General features: G+C 48.3%; 1 long non-coding RNA gene across 6 annotated transcripts; it reads left to right on the top strand.

Annotated features, from left to right (window-relative positions):
* The first annotated feature begins 13,817 nt into the window (after positions 1-13,817).
* Positions 13,818-19,350, top strand: LOC111258183. Of its 6 annotated transcripts, none has more exons than XR_002678791.1 (7): positions 13,819-14,922; positions 15,011-15,119; positions 15,192-17,718; positions 17,986-18,150; positions 18,249-18,545; positions 18,606-18,720; positions 18,804-19,350. It is a non-coding gene; the product is annotated as an uncharacterized LOC111258183 (long non-coding RNA). The 6 variants fall into 6 exon arrangements; XR_002678792.1 differs by having other exon boundaries at positions 13,820-14,747; positions 14,814-14,922; positions 18,249-18,720; XR_002678789.1 differs by having other exon boundaries at positions 13,821-14,259; positions 14,333-14,922; positions 18,249-18,720.
* Positions 19,351-25,769: the final 6,419 nt, after the last annotated feature.

Raw genomic sequence — 25,769 nt, forward strand, 5'->3', positions numbered from 1 at the left:
CAAAAGAAGAAGCTGTAGCTGATCTTCTGCCCGCTGAAGCCGAAGTCGCCCCCGAAGTCGAGCAGTTCCCGTCCTCCTTGCTTGAAGACAAGCCCCGGTTGCATGAAAGTCCTATGTGTTTTACCAAACATGCGCATGCCTTCTGTAACATGCTTGTGCATTTACGTATAGGAGTTGTGTGAAACCCTAGATGCATGACTTAGTTGTCCCCATGATCTGAGCACTAGCTGTTGGACCGTATAGTAGCCTTGCTTAACTAGGAGACGGTAAAAGTCGAGTGATCTCCTGTCACTCGCGAGTTGTAGGAGTTGGATGTCTATCTTGCTGTTACAACTATAAGGACGATGGACGGGGCATGGTTTTGGGTAACTCTTTGGTGGATGGATGTTAGCCCCGTCTGTCTATGAAAACTTGCTAAGGCCCGACAGTGGTGGTGTTCGTGATCAAGTGTTTGAAAGTACTAGCCTCATACTTAGTATGGGATGAGGAAGCCTAGTACCGGATTGAACCTAGACGTGAGCGGTCGCCCCATTGTTCTTGGAACGGAGTTTCCCCTGCTGGTTGTCGCACGTGGTGACAACCGTGGTCACAGAACGGCAGAGGCCGGGTCTGTGGAACCTTGCACCAAAGGAAATGGGCCCGACACGGGTTAGGGGATTGATGGGGAAGGCCGACACAGGAAGCGACCTCTGGGTGCGCAGATGTCGTGAGGCTAGGTTCACCATGCATGGTTAAAGAACTCAAATCGATTCGTCTGCCTCTCACAGCTTGAGATTGCTTGATCGCTATGTCACCCTGAGTAAATGAGGAATCTGATGATGGCAATGTTTGTTGTTATATCTACACATCTTGTTTGACTCTATGGATGCTTAGAATAGGTTGCACAACCTAGACTGGTAAATGAACCTAGAACCGGAGCTAAAACTTGGAAATAGGGTTACTTAGTGCTTTTGGCAAACAAACCCCTCAGCCAGAAAGCCCTGCATGTCTAGAAGGAGGAGTAGTTTTACTCCTATCGGTTAAGTCTTCTTGAGCCTAGTAGCTCAGCCTTGTTGTGGCTCCTGTTTTTCAGGTGAAGTCGCTGCTTCCGACCCCTCTCTTGCTGGCGCTTGGCCGCCCCAGCTCCCGCCAAGCTGGACGGTCGAGTGGGAGCCCTCCTCGGACAGCGAGGAGAGGACTTAGTGATGTTCCGGTTGGCCTTACCAGGACATCCGACCCCGACGAAGTGTTCCGCTAGTGTTTACCTTCTGTTGTTTTCCTTTTGAATCTTGTAAAACTCTGTTGTGGGATTTTATGGTCGAACTAAATTGGTAATTTTGTCTAACTCTTGGACTCGTTGTATTCTCTGGAACCACTCACCTTCGTGTGAGTTGCTAAACTCGATCCTGTTCAAGTGGTTAAATCGGATGAAATCCGACGGCACTTCGTGTTAACTCGGCTTAGGCAGGAGTGTCGCATGTTAGGCGGCTTAACCCTGTCTAAATCAAGCTAATCCGAAGTGGATCCACCACAGCTACCTTATTGGGAAATCCTAGAGGTTCGCAATGCAATCGACGTGATGCACCTGACGAAGAATCTTTGCGTGAACGTGCTAGGCTTCATGGGTGTTTATGAAACCTCAAAAGATACATTGGAAGCACGACAGGACTTAAAAGCCATGGGGCAATGAGATGACCTACATCCGGAAAAGAGAGATAATGGACAGCACTACTTATGTCCTCCCAGTTACACTCTCAGCAAGGAAGAGAAGGAGAGCATGTTTGAATGCTTGAATAGTATGAAGGTCCCGTCTGGGTACTCCTCGAATATAAAGGGAATAATAAATATGAAACAAAAGAAGTTTACAAATCTCAAGGCTCATGACTGCCACATGTTGATGACCCAATTGCTTCCGGTTGCACTGAGGGGTGTTCTACCAGAAAATGTCCGGCTGCCGCTCATAAAGCTATGCGCGTTTCTCAATGCGATTTCGTAGAAGATAATCGATCCATCCAAGCTATCAAAGCTACAGAACAATGTGGTGCAATGTCTTGTCTGTTTTGAGTTGTTATTTCCACCATCCTTCTTCAATATTATGACGCACTTACTGGTTCACCTAGTAAAAGAGATTGGTATTCTCGGACCTGTATACCTGCACAATATGTGGCCTTCCGAGAGGTTCATGACAGTCCTAAAAAACTATGTTCTTAATCGTGCCCGTCCAGAAGGAAGCATCGCCAAGGGATATGGAACAGAGGAGGTGATCGAGTTTTGTGTTGATTTTATTGATTCAATTGACTAGATTGGGGTTCCAACTTCACGCCACGAGGGGAGGCTCCGAGGAATGGGCACCCTTGGAAGGAAATCAAGTTTGAGCAATGATACTGATTTGTTCGACAAGGCATACTACACTGTTCTACAACAGTCATCCTTTGTGTCTCCGTATATCGAGCAGCACAGGCAGATGGTAGCTTCCAAAAACCCGACCAAATCCGATGCTTGGCTTACCCGTCATCACATGGAAACTTTTCCCTCCTGGTTGCGCCAACAACTTATGGGTAACTCTGAGATTCACCCACAGCTTGCCTGGTTAGCCAGGGGACCTGCTAGCACAATCGTCAAATTCCAAGGCTATGAGATAAATGGTTACACATTTTACACGAGAGCCCAGGACCAGAAAAGCACGAACCAGAATAGTGATGTCCGTATAGATGCCATGGACAGAAATAATAGCAAGGAGTCGTATTATGGTTTCATACAGGAGATATGGGAACTCGAATACGGACCGCTGTACATCCCTCTATTTCTTTGCAATTGGGTGAAGCTAACTGCCGTCACCAAAGATCAAGACGGAATGACAATAGTAGATCTGAGCAAGACTGGATACAGTGATGACCCATTCGTACTTGCCAATGATGTGCATCAGGTGTTCTATGTGAAGGACATGTGTAGTAAACCCAAGACGGATCCAGAAGAGACATGGGAGCCAAAGTGCCACATAGTTCTTCCAGGTAAAAGAAAAATTGTGGGAGTCGAGGATAAAACAGACCAATCAGATGATTATGATCAGTTTGATGGCATGCCTCCATTCGCCGTTGAAGTTGATCCAAGCATCCTGCTATCCAAAGAAGAGGCTCCGTACTTACGCCGCGATCATGATCAAGGAACTTTCGTGAAGAAGAAATTTTACAACGTTGTATTGTAATGCGTTAAATGTACATGACCTTTGTGTATTAATTGATACAATTTTAAATTTACCCTATGTATGATTTCATGTGTTCTTAAATTTGTTAGGTGAAGATTTTTTAGATAAACATGAACAATGTTAACCACATACAAACATGGATTTTTCTGCGTATTGAAATTATTTAATTGAATAATTTGTTGATCACAGCAATGCAGTAAAATAAATTTTTTAGAGGCTAAATGAACTGGTATGGAATTAATGATTAATTCATACTTATTGTCAATTTACTCGTTAATTAAATATATTTTTGCATGTACAAAATCTGTGAAGGTTTTGTTTTTCATCCTGAAATGCAGTGAAAAGATAAAATAAAATCCATTTCCAAAAAACAGGCGGGAGAAGAAAACTAGGAAAAAAGACCTTTTGTCTCGGGTGCTAACAGCAACTCGGACAAAAGGCCCCCCTTTTATCCCGGTTGCCATTTTCGTCTCCTGCCCGAACGTACCCTTTTATCACGGTTGCCAACTGCAACCGGGATAAAAGGCCCCCCCTTTTATCCCGGTTGGTGGTGGCACCCGGGATAAAACGGTACGCTCCCAGCCCCACCTGGCGGACGCACCCTTTTGTCCCGGCTTTTATCCCGATTCGTAATGGTACCCGGGACAAAAGGCCCTTTAGTCCCGGGTACCATTACGAATCGGGATAAAAGGGGGGGGTTAAAAGGCACTGTACTCCCTTCTACCCCCACGCCAGTTACACTTAGCAAAATTTTCGCCAAGTCCCGCGCATTCTGCTCCGCCGTCGCCGCCCGTCCGCCTCCCTCGCCGGCCGCCGCCGTCGTCGTCCCCCATTGCCCAGCTGTCGTCGTCCCGCCACCGACCGCGCCCAGACATCGTCGTCCTCCATTGCCCCGACTGGCCTGCCTCGATCCTCCTCGTCCGTCGCACCCGGCCCCCATCGTCGCCTTCGGCCACCGGCTCCATCCTCGTCGCCGCCTCCATCCTCGTCGCCGCCTCCATCCTCGTCGCCGCCTCGTTGCCCCTCGTCGCCCCTCATCGCCATCCCGCCATCCCGCGCGCCTTGGTGGCTCTGTCATCGTCGCCTCAGCCGCCGTCCTCGCCGCACCGGCCGCCGCCGTCCCGCCGCCCGGCCGCCGCCGTCCTACCGACCCGGCCACCTCGTCGCCCCGGCCACCGTCGACGACCGCGCGCGAGAGGTCCGCCGCCGCGCCGGCCGGCACTGGCGCCGGGAGGGCCTTTTTTTAAAGTTAGAAAATTAAGTTATATTTTATGATAGATTTTTAAGTATGATTGTTAAGTTAGAAAATTAAGTTATATTTTTAAGTTAGATTTTTTAGTTAGATTGTTAAGTTAGATTTTTAAGTTATATTTTTAAGTTAGATTTTTAAGTTAGATTTTTTTAAGTTAGATTTTTGTATATGTGTCCCCTCCGCCGTCCCGCCACCGTGACCGCCGCCGTCACAACCTAGTAGGCACCGCCCGTGGTTCCGAGGAACCGTCCCCGCCTACACCGTACCGCCGCCCTGACCGCCGCCGTCACAACCTAGGCACCGCTTGTGGTTCTAGGGAACCGTCCCCGCCTCCGCCGCCCTGACCGCCGCCGTCACAACCTAGGCACCGCATGTGGTTATTGCTAGAAATTCGTAGAAATTCATAGAAATTCATATAAATTCGTAGAAATTCGTAGAAATTTGTATAAATATTTCGGACTTTGTAGGATTCATGTTATTTTATGATTTCATTATATACATGTATGATTCCGGACTTTGTAGGACTTCGTAGAAATTTGTAGTAAGACAATTTCTATGACTGTCATGTATGATTCCATGTATGTTTCAATCAATAGTTGAAATGGCAGACGATGAGACCACAAGGTATATCATGGAGCAGATAATCGCTGGTGATGGTAGTGGCGACAATGTTCCACTATCATACACGGATGAAGAGGGCACCTAGATGGACATGTTCCTCAACATGTCCGCCGATGGGAATGAAGAGCAACAGCCGCAGCAACAACTTGCCGTGGCGGAAGGTTCCGGCGAGGTATATATAACGATTCTTGTATTGTTTCACGCCACCGTTACTACTACCTACGAATTAACGAATCTTGAACTGTTAGCCCTCCGGATTGACGCAAGGGCAGAAGACCCGAGGTCGTACAAAGGTGATGGAAGGGAGGCTTGTCATCATGGAAGTGACACAAGAGGGCAGGCCGGTTGCTCCCGAGAAAGTAGCAAAGAAGTACGTGAGTCAAATCGGGGCAATCATCCGGGACAACGTGCCTATCAGCATTAGAGAATGGAAGGGTAGAAGCACTAATCCGTACGCCCTCTCGGAGATAGAAAAGAATATGCTGTGGGAAGACGTGAAGAGACATTTCACATTCCCCGAAGGATATAGTGAGAAGGATGTCAAAGCGTGGACGCTTAAGAAGATGGCTACTCAATTCTAGACATTCAAGAAGATGCTGGATACCCACTACATTAAGAAGGGCCGAACTCCAGACTTCAACGCGTGGCCAAAGTTGAGGGACCACTGGGATGCATTTGTTGAATATAAGAGGAGTGAAGATGGTGTGAAAAAGATCACGACCAACACAACAAATGCTAGTCAGAAGGGCTACCACCATCATCTGGGGCGAGGTGGGTATGGCTCAGCAATTCCTAAGTGGAGGAAGATGGAACAAGATCTGATCGAACGGGGAATCGTACCTGCAACTATTGAATGGCCCGAATGATCAAAAAATTGGTACTACACTCATGGAGGCTCCCTAAGCCAAGAGGATGGGACGTTGATTTTTAATGACGCAATACGTGAGAAGGCCGAACATCTTATGAAGAACATTGAAGATTCTAAGGCTGGGAGGTTGAAGGTGGACCGAGAAAATGATGAGCTCACATTGGCCCTCGGTAATCCAGAGCACCCAGTACGTTGTCGAGGGTTCAGGGTGGTTCTGTGGAAGTTTGCTTTCCAAGGCGACAGCGCCTCGTACAGAAGCCGGAAGCGAAGAAAGGAACAACTCGAGGAGAGCTGGCGGCAGATGCTAGAATCTAAAGTGCAGGCACAAGAACAAAGAATGATGGATGAAATCAATCGGCGGGTGGCCCACGCAGTTGCGGAGTTGGCCCAATCTGGAGCATTGCCGATTCCTAACACCGCCAGCCCTTCTCAACGCCTCTTGAGCAGTTGTGCTTCTACAGGGGTCCCCGATGCGCAGACGCCCAGGTTACCCATGGAGGAGCAACGGTTCCCCGTGGATGCCATCACACAACGGACCTCATGTGAGCTGCATGCACCGGTCGGCAACCTCACTATTAAGGTATACTTATACATAATATTTATGCAATCTTGTCAATTGATCCAGGCCTCGAGATCGGAGTTCAACTTGTTTACTTCTGCTATATGTATAGGTAGCGTACGGGAGTGCGTTAGCAACCCTGGCGGGGCAGAGCAGTCATGGCATGGAAATTCCACCAGGCTACGCCAGCGTCTGCGTAGAGCAAATAGTTGATAGCCAGTATGAAGGTCTAGAGCTCGACTTCCCGGGAGGCAACGGGGAAAAGACATTGGCAGATGCGCTTCATGGGATCATTCTATGGCAAAAACGCTACATCATTATTCCCGGCACGGAGCCATCTCCTCAGAGCTCAAGACCGCTCCCTGTAGATCCCCAGCAGCGACCTTCTCCTCATACCTCGAGACCATCATCTCCTGCTCCAGGACCATCCCTTCCATCTATATCAAGGTCTCCATCTCCACCACATCCTGGTGCTGGGAGCGACGACGACAATAACAACACCCCTCCCCGATCACCATCGCCGGCACCAAGAGTGGCCCCCTTGAAGGAACCTGCACCACCACTAAATAAGTCACGAGCACCGCCTCCCAAGCAAAGACAGAGAAAGAAGAAAACAAAGGAGCCTGAAGTGACTCGTAAGGAACGTTGGGAGGCAATGTCTCATGTGGAACAGTGGGCAGAAATCCAACGAGAGGCCAATGAGTGGTTCAAGAAACAAGCCGAAGAAAAAAAAGCAAGGGAGATGGAGCCACCGCCAGTAAGTCGGCGAGATTTAAACTTTTTTATCAGGATGGAAGAAGGAGCCAAGAAAAGGATACCACTCTTGTCAAACTATGAACGGGCTTTAGTAAAGGCTGATGAAAAGGATAAAAGGAAAGGAAAGTCATCTTCCAGCGGTCCTATCCCCGACCTCAGCCATTTATCAAAAAAAGATGCTCAATGGGTAAAAGCAATGCCCTTGGATCAACAAGCAAATGTATTGAAGTTCATGGAAGAAATAGGTCTGGGACTTGATGAATGCATAGGGCAAGTTGAGACGCCAACTGCACCGCCCCCTGAGCCGAGATGGCCTTATGAGCTAGGCAAACCTCTAGTAAAGCGTTCATTGGTACGGAAGCTATCAATAAAGATGTACACATTCCATCAATGGTACATGATGGCATCCGCTGACTCGAGGGAGATGATCGGCATGAAGGTAAAACCGATAGATTTTCACGGTGAAGGGGAGAAAGTGCTGTGGCTAGACTTCAAGGATATATACGAAGTGTACCATCATGATGCCCTGGATGTCTCTCTGATCAGCGCTTGGGTTCTGTAAGTGTTCGTTTATCTCTACATGTAAATTTTGGCGTGCGTCACCGTACTAACTTCATCTTCCATTTCATGTAGGATGCTAATTCAGACATGCTGCCGAGAGGCGTACCTACATGTAGGCTTCATGGATCCATCTGTAGTTAACCAACAACAGATACAATTAGCGCCGGAAAAAACCTTTGCGGAAGTATACAATTTCCTAGACAAACAAACATTCAAGGATTTCATACTACTTCCATACAACTTCAAGTAAGTGTGTGTATACCGTCTACTTTCGATGTCTTTTTCCTTATCTCTACATGTTAGTTAGCTCTAATATGCATGAACATTTTACGCACGCAGCTTCCGCTGGATCCTTATTATAATTGAGCTTGAAAGAAGCCACGTCACTGTCTTCGATTCGTTAAGGAAAGATCCGGTGGAGTACCAAGAAGTGCAAGACATGCTAGGCTTGTAATAATTCTGGACCTTTATCTCTATGCAAAAGTTTATTTCCTAAATTTTATCCCTGTTACACTATATCATTCATTATTCTAATCCGCAGCGCATGGAAACAATTCATAAGGACACACAAAGGTCCATTCAAAGAAAAACTTACATGGAACACAGACTTCCCGGTACGTATGAAGTCTGCACATTTATTACATTGTATAACACGAATATTTCATAACTTATTTTTTTCCGCACTGAAGTGCTTAAGACAGGAACCTGGGAATAATCTATGTGGCTACTACATCTGTGAGCACATGCACAGTTTTATGGGACCCAAGGGACCGAAGATGACACCGCACAACTTTAAAGTACGTAAAATAAAACTATTACTAGTTAATTATTTTCTAGCTCCTTATATGTATTTGTTCATGTAACATTCACAAATTTCCAAATTATAGATGTTAAATATTCAACAAGGACTCTTGAAGGAAGAAAGAGTAGCGGCAATATGTGAAGGTCTCATTGGATTCATAATGGACGAGGTGGTAAATCCAAAAGGAGAATTTTATTACGATGGACGACAATTAGACACTCCGATCACCAACACCACGACGGGAAGATTGTAGATAGATACTTTGATTTATTTGTATATATAATACGCGCTAATTATGATCAATTTGTACTAAGCTAGTTGAATTGTGTATATGAATTGTGTATAAGGATTGTGTATATATATAGTAATTGTATAATTACAAATCCCATTCGTTTAAATACTAGTTGATTTTGTTCTAAAAAAATATCAACTACTAAAGGTTAACAAATTAAAAGGGCCGCGGTACTACGTATACGTGATGCATGCATGAAAAATTCAGGCGCCACGACAGTGCCATGCAGGCGCCATTTAGTCCCGGTTGGAATCCAGCCGGGACTAAAGGGTAACCCTTTAGTCCCGGTTGGGAAATCCAACCGGGACTAAAGGGGAACCTTTACTCCCGGTTAAAAGACCCGGGACTAAAGACCCCCCCCTTTTGTCCCGGTTGGTTTATCCCGGATGGATTTTCGAGAGATATGCACCCTACCAATCGGGACTAAAGGCCAATTCTCTACCAGTGCTTGCAAAGTTGCAATGAAAGAACAGATGCTCACCTCAACCGGAACACACCTAGATGGAGCCGCTGGTCTCCCCCCCCTCCCCACCCGACGTCTCCCACCAGCCCCACGCCGTCTCCCCCGCCAACCACCCCACGCCGTCGCCTACTCCAGGCCCGTCAGCCACACCCTCAACCGTGGCTCTATCCAGTCCGGTTGCCCTCCCTTCCCTGACGTCGGGAACCCCCTTCGACGCTCAAACTGGGCGTTCAAAAGCCCAGCGCTGGAGCTATGATACCCCTCCGATGGGGAAGTCCAGTAACAACAACCTCGATTTCTCTTTCAAAGAAGCTCTTCTGGCGGGTCTGTTGTCGGCCACAGTCTTGCAGGTCTCCAGTGATGCTCACCATGAGACCTCGGCCGCGACCTCGCCGGCGCCCCCACGTGCTCCCCTATGGATCATCTTATATTCGGAAGGTCGCAGGTGTTCGTCGGTCCAACGCGGCCCAGATGCCGAGGGTTGGTGCAAGGCATTGAATTGCCAAGCTCGCAAGGAACTTCGACCGCAGGAGCGACGACCTCGTCGGCCTGTCCCGGTCGACATCAGGGGCAAGTGCTTCAACTGTTTTCCCTGCACCACCGTGCCGCTTCTTGTTGGGCTAGTCCCAGGTGTTTCGCGTGCCGTACATCGAGGCACCGCTCCTACGTGCGCCCGTGACCGCGGTCAGCGGTGTAGGTGGCGCCACCACCCCGGTTGGTTTGGAGGCCAGTATTGTAATATCTCATATTTCTACTAGATGTTAATGTTTGAAAAAATTTGGATTTTTAAAATTTTTATTGTAGTGGTACATCCCGTATTTCTATGAGATGTTAAAAATGTGGATTTTTAAAATTTTTATTGTAGTGGTGTGAAAATTTTCCAATGATAAGAGTGTCTTCATTTAATCTCTCCTAAAATTCCTAGACTAATTTGAATTAAAATTGAAAACCTAGGTTGAATAAATGCTAGTGTGCCATTTGGATTTTAATTGGTCTTTGTTCGGATTTTTAATTTGAGTGGATTCAAATTTGAATTCCAAATTCAAATTTGAATTGAAACTAACAATGCTAACCTTCCTAACAGGCTTGGGCCAAAACCTCTTCGCCGGCCCACTCCGCCCGTGAAGCTAGCCAGGTTGCTGGCCTGTGCTACCCTACCTGCTGCCCAGGCCGCCTGGTCACCCGGCCCGCCTAAGCCAATAACTCCACCAGGCCGCAGGCCTACCAAACCGACCCAAGCAGCAGCCCCGGAACACCATGCACCAGGCCACCTTCGCCCGCACCGCGCTACTGCCGCTGCCACCTGGTCCCACTCGTCAACCCCGACGCACTGTGCATCTTCCTCCTCCACGCGCCGCACGCGAGCGCGGACAGCGACGTGCGCACGGCGACATTACCGCTCCACTGCGCATCACTTTTGCGCTGGCCCATCCGGATTGCCACCACGCTGCTTGCCCTTCATTGTTGCCGTCCATGCCTGTGCCAAACCCTAGACGCCACCCATAAAAAACCCCACGCGGGCCGGCCCCTAGTCCGAGCCGCAAATTAGAGTTTTCCCCTACCCGTTGTCCATCTTGGAGGGGAAAGGAGGAGGAGGGGGTGCCGGAGGAGAGGAAGAAGGAGGAGATAGAGGAGAGGGCGCCGCAGAGAGGAGGAGGATGCTGCACCCTGGACCATGCTTCACCACACCATCCACGCCGGTGTGCCTCGCGACGCCGCCACGCCATCTCCGCCACCGCCACACGCCACTGGTGCGCCGCCCTTTGCCCATCTCCGCGCCTTCTTTCCTGTAGTCGCCGTAGATGAAGCCAAGATGCCACACTTCCACCAAGGAGACACACGCCACGGACCCCGACACCGGGCACCGCACGCGATGTTGCCCACGGCTACGCACGCCACACCGCGGCCGGGGCATGACCTCAAGCACGCGCGCCATTGCTTCGCTGCCGCCCCGCGCTGCCTCTGTGACTGGCCATCGCGCCATGTTGTTTACAGGTGCCACCGCTGCTCGCCACAGCACGCCGCCGTGGCCAAGGCTCTGCCTTGGCCCGTGAGCGAGCCTTATCGCCATTAGGGCCCAAAGGCTGGACCTTTAGGCCGTCTCGAGCTGCCGCCACCTCTCGCCACCAGCCACCGGTGAATGCGTCGCCAGGCAACGACCTCCACCACGAAGGGCCTCTGGGGCAAACCGTCGAGCACCTTACGCGCGCTCCGTCTGGCCAATAGGAAAGGAGCCGCACCAGGGGCCACACGTAGGCAACGCCGCACGAGCCGCAGAGGATCCCGTGGATCGGATCTGTGGCACCGGCCGCGCCAGTGCTATGTGTGTCACCACGTTAGCCTTAGCGCCGACCTATAAACGCCTATAGCCCCCTTGTAGCCTCCACGTGGACAATGACTCAGCCCACTGTATAGCTAGCTACAACTGCCACCTAGGACTAACAGCTAACCAAGAGCCGACCTAAAGCTAACCTATAGCTACCCTATAGTTAGCAGAGTGCCACGTCAGCCTGTGGACCCACTAACCGTTGACCCGTTGACTAGGTTAATGCTAATGTCATCAGGGCCACTGATGATGTCAGCAAGACATGTGGCATGCTCTGGTGCTACCATGTGTCACGCCTGTGTTTTTTTCCTATTTTCGCAAATTATTTAAAAATCTAGAAATCGATTTAAAATTCAAAAATTCATAACTAATTCATCTAGACTCCAAAAATTATGAAGAACACGTTGGACTAGTCCTTGTTCTTGTTTGGGTCTTCTATGGATCTCTTTTGGTTCTTCTTTTGCAAATAGAACCCTGGTATTTATTCTCCTCAACCATGTATTCGCAACAAGTGTACACACTCTGTAGTGTTAAAACTATATGTATAGTCGTGTCCTCGGTCATGGACAACCCTGTGACATCGTGACTCTCCATTGTTTTAGGATTCTCTACGTCCCCTTTTAGCTAGTTGTGTGTGATGTGAGCCGCATCTGCAGTCGGGAAGAGTAGAAGTTGCTCCTTCTACCTTTAGGATCCGGCTGTAGTTGTTGAGAGGCGAAGAGAGGGAGTCTTCACCTTGACCCTAGTTTGGAGTTAGGATGTTGGAGACAGGGACCCTGTTGAGGCAGGTGTGTCTGATGTGCTGAGAGATTTGGATGATGGATATGGAGTTTATCTTTGTGCTTGCTGCTGCTTAGGAAAATCGAGCCTATCCCTTAACTACTTTTGACCCTTAGCAATAGGACACGTAAAGCTTGCATACGGATGGTGATGTGGACCTATCCCATTCCTTGGGGATAGCTCATGAGTATGCTGGTTACTAGTTCGACTTCGACAACAACTTCGATGGATGGCACGATTGAGGGCTGAGTGCTACGCACAAGGATGCCTGTGGGGATGATCGAGAAGATGGAGGCATTTCCAAAGCTCAATTCTGTTGCGTTGGTTTTAGTTGTGCCGTTTAGCCCAAGGGGCATGTACTAGATCGTACTCGCATATTCTTGGATGTAATAAATAATTTTGTATTGTTATCGCGGTATGGATGTGATATTTATGCTGAAATGAGTTCAGTATGTGATAGCTACTGATCCAGGGACTATCACGGGGATACAGGGAGTCGGGTTTTCAGGGATGAAAACTCTGTTCATTTCAAGTATCATCATCGTCACCTGCTGTGACTATGACTATGGAGATCATGAACACTCTGCACAACCAGCACAATGGTGGAAGCAGCGGGGCAAGTGGCGGCGTTGGGACCACCAATGATGCAACACTAGGGAGGTGCCGGAATCCAACTCTAGGAAAAAGTTTCCTAGGAGTACATTTCAGTTCCGACTCCAACTTCCAACAAGGGTTGGCACAAAGAGTAGTTCTACACCAGCAACCACGATCCCGCCGTCCCTTGAGACATCGACGTCCACCTCAAGATGGGATAAGTACGGGAGCTGTTGGCTATGATCCAGGACCTCAAGTATCACGGCCTCACTGGGGTGGCCGTGGTGATCAATTTCACATCGCGCCGCACGCAGCCGACAAAGGAGCATGTCCACCCTAGTTTGAGTTCACCGGGGACATCAACACTACGTGGGAGGCACCCGAGCCAGTGGGCAAGGGCGACCTCTACCATCATCATGAAAAATTCTTCGCTAGCGACATGCGGGTGACAAGTTAGGGGCATCCTCAGCCTTTCAGCCTGGGTTACCCACGTCTAGAAATTCTTTTTGCCATCCTTTTGATGAAATAGCATATGCACCCATTGGGTGTGATGAACATATGCCTATTAACAAATATGTGCCTTTGTTTGTTCTTTTGCAGGGCTGGCAGGCCTTTGTCTCCATGGCTCCCCTCCCTAAGCATCCCTGACCAATGAAAGGTTGTCCGGGAGGCTCAAGGAGCTGGAGGAGGAGAAGGCAAGGAAGGCTATTGCGGAGGCTGGCACTGATAGTGACAGCTCCAAGGTGTCTCCCTCGCGCTAGGACACGGTCGTGCTGAGTGGTAACTGGCGGGTTGGGAAGGTACCAATGGTCCCGTTGAAGAAGCAACAGCGGCCATTAACCCAAGTGCGGTTGGCTGGTAGGATAAGGCTGGACGAGCGTGCTCCACGCCAACGGTGGCTCATGGTGACCAAGTCCGGCGATACAGACGATGAGGAGGTGGTGCCGTCGCCAGACCCAACCGTTGTGAGGACCCTGCCTCACGTGTCTTCCCTGGCTGCTACCAGTACTCCTCCAACTGTTGCTCATAGTCCTCCAGCCACTACTAGTACTTCCAGGGCTGTTGCCAGTACTCCCCTAGCTACTGCCGTTATTCACCCAACTGCTGCCATTATTCGTCCAACTGTCCTCTTGCAGTTGGCTTCTCCTCCTCCATTTTCTGCAAGGTTCTGGGTGCGGACCTAAGTGCATACCTCCTCTCGGTGGGTGATTCTGACTCAAGCATAGGAATTGCTAGTAGGTTTTCTTTTGTTGGAATGTTGATTTTCATTGTAGGGTCACGTTGGATGCTGCTTTTGGGGATGCCACAGCTCTGCTGCCTCTTGGTGGTGGTGCCAAGCCATCTCCAGGCACTTCTCCTGATGCGGCACAGATCTCCCCGCCTTCTCTTGCGCTGGAAGAATCCCCAGCGCGGGATGAAGCCCAGCGCGTGCTGACTCCTCCCACCAGCCCCCAGCGTCAACATGAGGATGACTCTGCTACTGCACCCGAGCCGCTGGCGGGTGCCATGGATGTGGTGTAGGAGATCTATCAAGTGGTTTCTCTGCCTCAGCTGAGTCCTTGTTGCCCTGTGTGCACTGTCCGAATGGTGGATGAAGGGTACATGGGTGAGATGGAGGAGGACCCCTAGGTGGAGCATGAGGACAACGAATGGCTCCCTTGCCTTCTCAATGATGCTTCGATCTCTCGGGTATGTCTCTTTCCCTCATTACCTTCTTGTTGTCTGCATGCTTTGGTTCTGATGGTCGGGAGGTAGTACTCCACCAACGAGGAGATCGAGAAGCTGCGGGTGGAGAGCTCCCAAGTGAAGCTCGAGTCGTCAGCTCTCCGGCAGAAGGTTGAGACTCTTCGCGGCAGCCTCAAAGGTGAGTTGCTGACTAGCTTATTCAATTGCTGCATGCTTCCGCATTTTCCAGAGACTTTCATCACATTGAAGCCCATGCGGAGGAGCAGGCAAGTGTGCAGTAGGAGTTGGATGAGCTGTGGCGGAAGGTGCAGGACCTTGGTAGTGTGGTCGAGCAGGCTCGAGAAAATGAGGTCAAGGCCAAGAAGGATTTGGAAGGTGAGTACCTCATAGTCCATCTGGTGTCTATTGCTACTGCAATTTGATTGCTATATAAATGTCATTGTGCAGAGTATCATGGGGTCATCCACACGCAATTTGCAGATCTAGAGGCACACTGCAAGTGGGAGCGGGAGAGGGTGAATAACCTTGAGGCAGTAGCTCTGCCATTGAAGGATATCCTCGACCCACTTCCGGAGCAGCCAACTACCTCTGAGCCGATCCGTAGGCCACACAACATGCTGGATCGCTTTCAGATTGCCCCTAAGAGGTTTTAGTTGTACCTTCGGACGATTAGCATCATGAGCACTAGTCGTGTGCTGGTGGTGCTAAAGTCAGTGCTCACGATGTTGAAGTCTCTATTTCCTTAGATGCCCTTGGAGCCATTAGCTGGCGGTGATGCACGCGGCACTACCTCAAGCCAGATCGATCAACTACTACATGAAGTGCAGGCCAATTGCCATTGTGTCAATGTTTTCACATGACAACCTATCAAGGGAGTATCCGAGATAGTGTTTTGGTTTGTGGGTGTTGCCGAAATCAAGAAGTCGATGGGGATGCAGGGACACGATTTAGACAGGTTTGGGCCGCTAGATCGCGTAATACCCTACGTCCTATGTGTTGTACGCTTGTATATCATTGACTTGTTTTGAGGACGTCCCTGCCCACCCTTATATATTGGGGGAGCAGGGTTACAGGGTAGTCTTTGGTACAAGAGCACTAGTCGGATACGACTACAGAGTCCTACTCTATCTTGGTAGAGTAGTTTCTTTGTATTCTGACTAGTCCTTCAGGAGTTCCATGTAGTCTAAGTTGCCCTGTAGCGTAGTCTTCATGTCCTGATATGTCTCGAGTACACCCCCTTGAGTTGGTCCGTACAGATCTTCTGGTGGGCCTAGGGATGTATGGTCGACAAGCCCCCGAGTACTTTGTAGTCAAATGAAATAGTTCTGAGTTCTCAGTAGACGTTGCTCGACTAGTCTTTGGTACTCGTTGAGTACTTCTGTTGTGGCTAGTCATCGAGTACCCGAATACTGTCATGCGACTAGAAGGTACTGCTGCCCCATTCTAACATTGGTTTTGAGTAGTTTGTCTTCAAGTCTTTATATGGAAGTGCGATGAAAATCGCACTCCATATGGAGTAGCCCCCGAGCCTTAGGTTGAATCAAAGAATCAGGCTGAGGGTCAAACTGAATTTGCTTCGTCTTTCCTTAATCCCTAAAGAAAAAGAAATTTTTGTCCAACGGGCGAGGTGTATGCAGCCCCCGAGCACTTGATCGACTATGTCCAGGCGATGAAGGGGTCAATCATGATCAACGCGACCGTTGGACTTTAATCTCATGATATATCTTGAGAGTATCAGACCGTTGCGAGATTACTAGCTGCGTTCCTAGAATCGCGGAGCCATTTTAGATTCGTTGCGATGTTATACAACGTAAGGCCGGTAGCCTCCGAGGTTTATGCTTCCAACCATTTGCATCTGTTATTCTTTATCTTGAAAACCCTAACGCCGCCGCTTGTGCCACCGCCACCGTCAGCCAAAGTTAGTGACCTCAAGTGTCATAGTAGCTTTCTCCTCCTCCCTTACACGTTTCGAGGTGATGCGTGTGAAGAAAATGGGGAAGAAGACCGACAAGTCCAAGGGAAAAGCCGTGGAAGGAGCGATGAAGGATTCCAAGGGAAAGAGCCACAACTTCCTCCACCCAAATGTGGGCCTACCGATCAGACTGCTCTGCCAAATCAAGCATCCGCTTGGAAGATGTCCACCATGAAGAAGGAAGCAATCCAAGAGTTGGTGGATGCAAAATTGTTGCAGGAGGAGGCCATCGTGAATTGGAGGTGCGCCTATGCCAATGCCTGGAATTTTGAGGCCCATCCAAAAGAGACAGTGATTTGGGCTCATTTTGTGGAGAGAGGACTTGTTGTTCCTACGTCAAAGTTCTTCAGAGGTATCCTCAACTTTTACAACATTTAGCTTGTTCATCTGAGTCCCAATGGGATATTGCACATTGCAATCTTTGTGCATCTCTGTGAAGCATATTTGGGGATACAACTCCATTTTCAATTGTTTCGCAAGCTTTTCCGCTGCAAGCCCCAGCCTAGTCAAGATAGGATGGCAGTACTCGAAGGCGCGGGATTTCAGCTAAGGGACTCTGATGAGTATTTGGAGTATGAGACTCCACCGTCCCATGGCACCTGGAAGGAGATGTGGTTTTACATTGAGAACCATGGGCCTCCAATGCTAGTGATCACCGGGTACCACCCGAAGTACTCGAGCAAGTGGCTTGAAGAGCCTAGCATTGAAGATAGTCATCAGATAGCTAAGTTATTGCAAAGGATCGTAGCGTCGAAGAAAGCAGGGCTGACTGGGATTAACGTGGCCGCCAGCTTCTTGAAGAGAAGATAGCAACCATTACAGCTGCGCCTGACTTGGGGCTATGAGTACTCAAGCTTTGATGATCCATCATGGATGTCGGTTGAGGATATATCTGATGATGCAGTTGAAGACTTGTTTTGCAAATGTTTCAAGAATTTCCAAGGAGTTCCCGAAGTCGATGAATCCATCCAGCAATTTGACAAGTGGTATAAACCCAGAGAGGTAACTTTCTTTCCTTTTGAGTACCCATAATTAGTGGTCCTTATGTTTGCCAACCATAAATTCCTTATGTAGGAGGATGTCCTTTTATACTTTTCACCTCCTCCTCCCCCTGATGCTGATGGTGCAAAAAACACGAAATCTGTGTACTACATGCGCTTGCCTCATGATCCCTCAGAGGAGGACGAGGATGATGAGGAATCTGAGCTGCTTGGCGATTCAGATTCTGTGTCATCGGACTCTGAGTTGTCTGATCATGTTTCTGTGCAGTCTTGAGTTCTCAAAGGATATAAATTTGGAACCGACACCTCGAAGCGTCCAGCAGGAGATGTTGGTGATGAAGAGGTCCAAGCTCCAATGCCGAAGAGAAGACGGACCATGGTGCATAAGCAATTAGTCAGCAAGCACTCGGAGATGTTCAAAGCTCCACCACCAGTAATTACCTTTGCAAAAGAACAATGTGCTGAAGTATGAGTACTTATATAGCTTCCTTGAGTAGTCGAATTAACTTCTTTTGACATTTGTGTTTGCAGGTTGTTGATGATGTGGATGAAGACATTGAGGATGCTGCGGATGCAACGTATAAAGCTATCGAGACTACTTCCAATGATGTAATCACGATAGCTAAAGACGCGGCTGCTGATGTGGTTTCTTTGGATACATCTGCTAAAGATGCAGGCATGCGCCCAAAATGGCTACCACTCAAGTAGCTGTTGTTCTTGAAGTTGCAAGTGGTGGAGCGGGCGACTCATCAGAGACTACCATAAGTGGAATTGTGAAAATGTTCGAAGCAGTTTGTGATGCCATTTTGCTTGAAGTCCCTGCTAGCAGTGAGTACGCGAGTACTGGTAGTAGTTGCACGTACATTGTCTCTAAGTTGGTTCTTTCAGGTCTTGGCAAAAACACCGAGGAGTTGCCACATGTACCGATTAGTAAGCCAGATGCGAGTGTACAGCCAGTCCCCATGGTGAAGAGAAGTCATCGAGTTCCTCCCCAATCCTCCAAGTAAGTACTCTGTTGTAATGGTTTGGTTACTGACTTGACGATCAGTAGTTGCTTTCTTACTCTTGAATCGTATTTGACATCAGAACTTCTAAGGATATTGTTCTCGAAGAAGTGAGCACCGAACAGGTTGAAAATTCATCGGGCATGGACTCTGTTGCGGCACCCGTTGTTGATTAAACAAGTGAGGACCCAGCGCAAACTAGTGACACAGGTGCAGTGACTCTCGCAGCCACCATACTGCGGAATGTAATTTGTTCACTTGAGGATTCGGTGCTACCAGCCCCCGAGGTTGTTAATGACAATCCTCCACCTGCAATCGAGATTGCAGCAACTACAACAGTGGCGAGTATCAAAGAGGAGGTTGTAGTAGTCTCACAAGGTGTCAAGGCATCTAGGAAGGAGGTTGTACCAACTGTTGCATTTGAGCAAGCAGCGAACAGGAATGTTTCAGAGGCTGGAGCTTCTATTTCTTAACAGCTGGTCCTTACGCCAAGTGTGAGGGCTGGTGTGGCGGTCGAGGCTCCAGGGTTTGTTGGAGGTATGCCCTAGAGGAAATCATAGAGATGATGATATCTGATTGTATCCATGATTTGTATATTGCGTTCATTGAATATCCATTAAAGGCTACTTGAATTGATCTGCAATTATGTGAATTGTATGTGGAACTCTTTACTTGTATGGTTATTCTAAAAGTTGTCCCTAGTCGGAGTTCATGTGTGGACACACATGAATATTAGACTAGTACATGTATTAGTTGATGACTGTGCTTCACAAGTCATGGACATGGAGATGTCAAACTAATAATGTAGGCATATGTAGAGACATGTGCTAGGACTAACCCAACGCGAGAAGTTGTTCTCTCTTTACACAACATGTATGCTTTGTCCTTAGACCTGAGATTGTCGCATGTACTCAAGATGTGGATCGACTTACTTAGGGGCTATCAAACGCTGCACTGTGACAGGGTAGTTAAAAAGGTAGCTTTCGGGTTTGTCAAGAAGCATGCTGTGAGACATGGTCAATCAAGATGGGATTTTCGCCTCTCTGATTGAGAGTGATATCTCTGGGCCCCTCGAGTGATCGAATCCGAAAATGCATGGCTATGCTACGTACAGTTAAGAGTTAACCTACAAAGGGATTCCGAATCATAGGATCGAGAAAGAGCGGTCGGCTTGAAGCTAGACCAAATATCGGGAGGCAAAGGGAATATCATGTACATAATGTTATGATGGTTCGTCTGATATGATCTTCGTGTGCGTATAGGAGTTGGCACGTCTTGCTAGAGGCCGCTACCGACTATTAGGCCGAGTAGGAGTACTCGGGCCATGTCTATATGTATCCGAACCCATAGGGTCACACACTTAAGGGGCTGGAAGCCCAATTCGTATGTGATCCGAGTTGGATCAGGTTTAGAAGTACTAATGAGCCTCGGATCCAGAGGCCCATCAGGAACCTCTATAAATAGAGGGGTGGGGCGCCCTAGGGTTTCATCCTTTTGGCCGAAACACATCTGTCGTGCCTCCCACGCCCTCGCCCTGTTGCAACTCACGGACCTAGCAGTCTGGCTTGCGACGCTTCCTCCCTGCACATGTGGATACCTTGCAGGTGTTGCGCCTGTAGTACTTGGATGAGCCGCCGACGAGCCGCCGACGAGCCACGACGAGCCAACAACCAGCCGCGGCACGAGGACAACCTTGCTGCACGTGGACGAGCTACTGAGGAGTTGCTCGATGTCGATGTGATCGACTACGTGTTCGACTACGCTAATCGACTTCGCTGCCCCGATGCGATTCTACATCTTCCGCACCAGTGCTTCGAGTGGTAATCCCATGATCCATATACGGCAGTTTTCCTAGTTTACGCGGTAGAAAAATTTTGTTTTGCGCTAGTGTAGCCTACCTCGTAGCCCAACAGGGTTGTCGTAGAAAGTTGAAATTTTTGAGAGCCCCCTAGAAGGGCTGTCGCCAATATCAGACTTTGTGAACTTGAATAAGCAGTTGATGGCTTATACTCAGGTGAGTTCTTGGTATTATGTTTGAGTACTTATTTTTGTAGCCTGGCGCCATATGCACTCGTGAAGAGTACTAATTGTTTCGATTGTGCAGGATTTATATGAAAAATCTCGCAAGAATATCCAGGTTGTTCAAGAGAAGAGTGAGGCTTTGCACCGTGGTGGAGTTGGAGAAGGACATTACTGAGGAGCGTCGCCGCACTGCTGACTTCTTGAAGAAGTATGAAGGTGCTGTTGAGTCCTTTCAAATTGAAAGGCAAGAATTTGAAGTGGAAAAGAGCCGTATGATGGCGCGCAACATGTCCTTGCAGCAAAAACTGGAGGGTGAGTATTTATACTCAGTATCTTTTTGATCATAATATTGTATTCTATCAGCTTCTCTGACCACATTGTTGTTGTTCTTTGTAGAGCTAAAGGGTCAGGAAGCCAAACTCAGCAATCAAGTGCTTGACTGGAGGAATGCTCATAGACGTGCCATCGACGAGGTTGAGCAGCTCAAGGCCCAGTTGGCGGAAGCAAAGGAGGACCGTGAAAAAGAGAGGAGTAGGCAATGAGACTTTAATGTTATGCTGGCCAAAGCTATGCTTGCTATCAGAAGTCATGCAGCATCTTTGGATAAGAAAGAGCAAGATCTCAAAGAGTTATCTGACATGGCGCAGACCTTGGTTGATGTGATGGAGCCCCGCGAGGAAGGAGTAGAGTTCCGCCCCTTAATCGTGAGATTGAGGGATGTGCCGGCCCATATCACCAATATGGCAAAGTCTGTTTGCAAGCAAGTGCTGGTGATCTTAAAGTCTTGATATCCAAAGGCTAACTTGGCAGTGGTCGCAGACGGTATCACCGGAGATTGTAGCAATGAAGCGTACATGCAGTATTTGGAGGATCTGGAGCCGGTCGCTGAGCATGTAGCGGGTTTTATCAATTTGGAGTAGTCTTAGTTTGTTGTATTGATTTGTAATGTTGCCAATGAACTTGATGTGTTTGAACAAGTATCTATTGTTTCTGTTGGGGTGTTGATCATTGTATATGCAATGAGTACTGCAGATGTCCAATGGGTAGTCTTGCGAGTAGTCATTGAGTTAGCGATTACTCTTCCATGTAGACCCCAATTGTTGCAAATGGTTGCGGAGAGCGCGCATGTGATGGTAGTGATCGTTGCATTATTGCCATGAAGTTGCAAGGACACACGAGTGTACTGTGAAGGACTTATCGATTTTTGTTCAGAACGATTCACGTCCAAGTTTTGATTCTCCTCAGGCAGGCTTTCACGTGGGTTTTGTCCCTGTGAAGGACAAGTCGTGTTACTGTGTAGTCACGGATGCACTATGATGCCTGGCCTTCCAGCTATAAATAGTCCTCCCAGCTGCCGTTGCTGAGTCATGGATCCGATTATAGCGATGGTTGGCCTTAGGTTGCTTCTTTTTTTACAATAGCAAATTTCCAATGAGCACCCCGGTGCTAGAAGATTCCTCATAGTGAGGTTCCACATTCCCTCCACAAATCTCCTCGTTAGAAGAGATGACTACGATGCTAGAAGAATCCTCGTAGGAAGATTTGCCGTGTGGTCGATCTTTCCCCCTGCTCTCTGTTAGTAACCATGCTGGAGCTCATGGGTGAAGGATGATGAGCTTCACGGTCTTTATCCAGTTGTGTGGTCGAGGATGGAGGCGTGGTGCCGACTGCTTACTCTCTCTGCAATGTCTCGGGATGAGACTTAAGTACATGATGTGTACTTGAAGTCCAATTCCGAGTACTTGCAAAAGGGAGAGGGTGTTGATGGAGGGCAGCAGGTTTGGAGTGTGTGGAGCTCCAGTCTCTGACAACTGCCTAGAGAGCAACTTCCTTGCGTGCACTCCCTGCCTCTTGGTGTTTCTTCCTCATGATCTGTGAGTAGTCACCAAGCTCAAGTGTATCATTGTAATATAATAAAAGCCTGGGACTTCCATTGTAATTGCCAGTAGGTAGTTGCTTGCAGTTGTTGTTGTGCACTTATGTTGTACTCGAAACACTCCGACTTCTTAGAGTGGAGTTATCTTTTGTAATCGTGCAAAATTTCGTTAATACAAAAATTGCATGTGAAAAATGAGATTAAGATTTTGTGTACTCTTTACCTGTTTGTTGTGACAAACTTGATGCCTCGTGCAGACTTGTTAGCCAAAAAAGTTCAAGTTGCAGCTATAAGCTACTGTATGAGTTGTAGAGAACTCGTATAGACTTGTGTTAACAAGTCAAAAGTAGAGCGCTAGGGCTCGTAGAGCTGAATAGCTCAAGATGCAGCTGTCTCACTTTTGCGAATTGCTAGATTTGTTGAAACAAGTTGAAGTCAGAGCGTAGAGGCTTGTAGAGCTGAATAGCTCAAGTTGCAGCTGCCCACCTTTGTGAGCTGCTAGACTTGTTGAAAACGAGTCAGAATTAGAGTGCAGAGGCTTGTAGAGCTGAATAGCTCAAGTTGCAGCTGATCCACCTTTTGCGAGCTGTTAGACTTGTTGAAAACAAGTTGGAATCAGAGCACAGAGGCTCGTAGAGCTGAGTAGCTCAAGTTGCAGCTGACCCGCCATTGCGAGCCGCTAGTTGTAGGCAAAGATGAGTGGTCGGTAGTTGCCGATAGGAAATTTATTAATCAAAAATGAAAGATTGAGGCCGGTGGCCTGAGTACAGTGCCACTTAGTCTGCTGACTATGGGTAGTAACGACAAAGGTGCTCAATGTTCTAGGAGCTTGTGACTTCATTGGAGAGTTGTTGTAGCCTGTATGATCCTGGTCCTGTGACTTTGGACACGATGTAAGGCCCTTCCCATGGTGAGTTGAGTTTGTGTAGCCCTGTTGTGTCTTTAATCCGCTTGAGTACCATGTCACCAATGTTGAAAGAACATTCTTTGATGTTGCGATCATGGTAACCGTGTAGTCCTTCAAGGTATCTTGCTGACTGTATGAGTGCTACACAACGTGATTCTTTCAAGCTATCAAGGTCTAAGCTCCTTGTTGCCTCTGCTGCCCCTTCTTCATATTGCTCGACCGCAAGGGACTTCCACATGACATCAGCAGGGAGTATGGCTTTTGACCCGTAGACGAGAAAGTAGGGTGACTGCCCAATAGGCTTGCACGATTGAGTACGTAGCCCCTAGAGAACGTTGGGTAGTTTTTTGAGCCACTTGCGTCCTTTAGTGTTACCAATGTTGTGCAGCCTTTTCTTGAGAGCTTCAAATAACATGCCGTTGGCATGCTCAACCTAGCCGTTGGCTCTTGGGTGAGCAACGGAGACATAACGAATGTCGATTCCTCTATTCTTGCAGTACTCCCAGAATTCGTGATTGTTGAAATTTGAACCCAGGTCATGGTGAACTATTTCATCCAGGAAGTCGAGAACCCTACCAGCCTTGGAACAAGTGATTGGTTTTGTTGGAGGTATGCCCTAGAGGCAATCATAGAGATGATGATATTCCATTTGTATCCATGATTTGTATGTTGTGTTCATTGAATATCCATTGAAGGCTACTTGAATTGATTTGCAATTATGTGAATTGTATGTGAAACTCTTTACTTGTATGGTTATTCTAAAGTTGTCCCTAGTCGGAGTTCATGTGAGGACACACATGAATATTAGACTAGCACATGTATTAGTTGATGACTATGTTTCACAAGTCATGGACATGGAGATGTTGAACTAATAATGTGGACACATGTGGAGACATGTGTTAGGACTGACCCAACATGAGAAGTAGTTCTCTCTTTAAACAACATATACGCTTTGTCCTTAGACCTGAGATTGTCGCATGTATTCTAAATGTGGATCGACCTACTTAGGGGCTATCAAACGCTACGCCGTAACAGGGTAGTTATAAAGGTAGCTTTCGGGTTTGTCAAGAAGCATGCTATGAGACATGGTCAATCAAGATGGGATTTGCCCCTCTCTGATTGAGAGTGATATCTCTGGGCCCCTCGAGTGATCGGATCTGAAAATGCATGGCCATGCTACGTACGGTTAAGAGTTAATCTACAAAGGGTTCCGAATCACAGGATCGAGAAAGAGCGGTCGGCTTGAAGCTAGACCAAATATCGTGAGGCAAAGGGAATAGCATGTATATTATGTTGTGATGGTTCGTCTGATATGATCTTCGTATGCATATAGGAGTTGGCACGTCTTGCTAGAGGCCGCTACCGACTATTGGGCCGAGTAGGAGTACTCAGGCCATGTCTATACGTATCCGAACCCATAGGGTCACACACTTAAGGGGCTGGAAGCCCAATTCGGATCTGATCCGAGTTGGATTAGGTTTAGGAGTACTAATGGGCCTCGGATCCAGAGGCCCATCAGGAACCTCTATAAATAGAGGGGTGGGGGCGCCCTAGGGTTCACACCTTTTTGGCGAAACACACCTGCCATGCCTCCCACGCCCTCGCCTGTTGCAACTCGCGGATCTAGCAGTCCGGCTTGCGACGCTTCCTCCCTGCACGTGTGGATACCTTGGAGGTGTTGCACCTGCAGCACTTGGACGAGCCATCGACGAGCCGCCGACGAGCCACAACGAGCCGACGACGAGCCGCGGCACCGGAGGCGATCTTGCTATGCACGTGGACGAGCTGCTGAGGAGCTGCTGGACGTGATCGACTACGTACGACTACGTTGATCGACTACGTACGACTACGTGATCGTCTTCACTGCATCGACGCATATCTACATCTTCCGCACCAGTAGTGCGTCGAGTGGTAATCCCGTGATCCTTATACGGCAGTTTTTCCTGGTTATACGCGGTAGAAATTTTGATTTGCGCTAGTGTAGCCTACCTCGTATCCCACAGTGGTATCAAGAGCCGTAGCTGCTTAGTTTTGGATTCGGGATGTGTGCATATGGAGATATGCGAGTTCTCTGTTTGATCTATGTCCTGATTTCGTGCCCTTGCTGCAATGATAGTGTAACGACATACTCCTACCGGTCGGTTTCCGCCATCGGAGTTAAGTGATACACGTAAATCTAGTTGCAGTGAGCGAAGATCAATATGATTGGTCGAATCGAGATCCAGGGTCATACGCCAGGCGCA

This window comes from Setaria italica, chromosome VIII (genome assembly GCF_000263155.2).
Source record: "Setaria italica strain Yugu1 chromosome VIII, Setaria_italica_v2.0, whole genome shotgun sequence".
NCBI classification, from domain to species: domain Eukaryota; kingdom Viridiplantae; phylum Streptophyta; class Magnoliopsida; order Poales; family Poaceae; genus Setaria; species Setaria italica.